The sequence below is a fragment of the Phyllobates terribilis genome, unplaced genomic scaffold, assembly GCF_046119375.1.
Source record: "Phyllobates terribilis strain yellow unplaced genomic scaffold, ASM4611937v1 Scaffold_4__5_contigs__length_816908805, whole genome shotgun sequence".
Lineage (NCBI taxonomy): Eukaryota > Metazoa > Chordata > Amphibia > Anura > Dendrobatidae > Phyllobates > Phyllobates terribilis.
Window position 1 is genome coordinate 554,241,765 of NW_027362764.1, and position 1,618 is coordinate 554,243,382.

The 1,618-nt window shown below is 44.9% G+C and overlaps 1 long non-coding RNA gene across 1 annotated transcript; it reads left to right on the top strand.

Annotated features, from left to right (window-relative positions):
- Positions 1 to 385: 385 nt before the first annotated feature.
- LOC141264413 (uncharacterized) lies at positions 386 to 1,268 on the top strand. The gene is made up of 2 exons (XR_012319925.1): positions 386 to 912; positions 987 to 1,268. It is a non-coding gene; the product is annotated as an uncharacterized lncRNA (long non-coding RNA).
- The last annotated feature ends 350 nt before the right edge of the window (positions 1,269 to 1,618 follow it).

Below are 1,618 nucleotides of genomic sequence, written 5' to 3' on the forward strand. Positions count from 1 at the left end.
TCAAACAGAGAGAGGCATTTTGGATTCATCAACTGCAGTCCCTTTATCCCAAAGGGCTCAATAAGGATTATGATCTTCACTCATTTATTTAAATTCACCTGATCCGGTATTACTCCAGTAGGGACCCCAGCCTATATGAGTATATCCCTCCTACTCCACAATGGGTCAATATCTAATCTTTATTTTGCTTTTTTATCAGTAGGATCATGATTGACGTACATTCACCTATTATATGGTATCTTGACCACACTACGATTATGATCTTCACTTATTTTATTTAAATTCACCTGGTCACATATTGCTCAAGCAGGGACCTTAGTTTATGTATGGATATCCCTCTCACTCTTTAATGGATTAACATTTAATCCTTATTTGTTGTTTATCATGAGATCCATGATTGATGCATACCTACCTATTACAGGATATCATAACAATATTGTGATGTGCTTTTGACTGTGTTGTGCCATGTAACTTCAACTGACAATTTATTTCATGTTACAGATTATGGATCCATACCCACCCTCGTCCTTCCATACCTCTCCAACCCTCCCTCCCGATGGTGAAACGCTTCCTGCTTCTTTTTTCCGGCAGTATATCACATACTCCAAATACAGAAACCACTTCCTGGTCCCTGGAACGCACCTGCACGCCGGCTGACACGCACGCATGTGCGCATGCGCGGCACCGGACCAATCAGAAGCCGGCACCTCCCCGCCTCGCGTCACTTCCTGTGACGTCACCGCATCTAGCGCTATTCACCGGCACTTTCACTGCTCTCATTGGCTGACTGCCAAATCCTCCTCCCCTACACCCATACTTATAGCCAGTCCCTCTATACACACACCCTGCTAATATCCAGCGGTGGATACCGCGATCCAGGCAGCACTTTACTTCAGGCTCTTCACCTACACGGTATGTTTTCCTCTCTTATAGCCCTCACCCTATTCCAGTTCCACATATCTTCATGGTATGCACTCTCTCCATAGGATCCCCAGTATTGGGTCCCATCTCCTTCCTCTTTCCTGCTCCCATCCCAGTAATTTGGTAGGTTGCTCCGTTCTTCTTATTTTATTTGCTGGATAAAGGTTACATAGACACATAGACCTCTTGTCTCTTTATATATGTCTCATAATATATATTGTAATTTTACAATCACTATAATGTCTCTATTTCTGTATATTTCTGTTTATATGCAGTACACTGATGAAGGTCGTGTTGACCGAAACGTCTTTACTGTGGACTGCTAATAAAAGTACCTTTTATATCAATTGGTGTGCTGAGGTTTTTACTGATTGTACAGACCTTTGGGTTGTCGTGGCTTGAGGGCAGTACGGTGTACGGGTCCTTCTCCCACTGGTCGTCCAACTTGTGGAGCCGTCTTTTCCTCTTCAAGACCTGCTCTCCGGGCACCAGGGGAACAGCGGGAGCATACTGGTTGTAAGTTTTCTCTTGTCTTTCCCTAGCTTGACAGAGACTTCGCTCCACGCTCTCCTGTACTTTCCGGTACTGCTGCTGCCTCTCTGTGTCCCAGTCTGCTTCTGGTGAAGTGTCCTCGGGTGTCAGGACTCCCATCTCCAGATCAACAGGAAGCTTACCAGGTCTTGCCCTCATTAGGTAA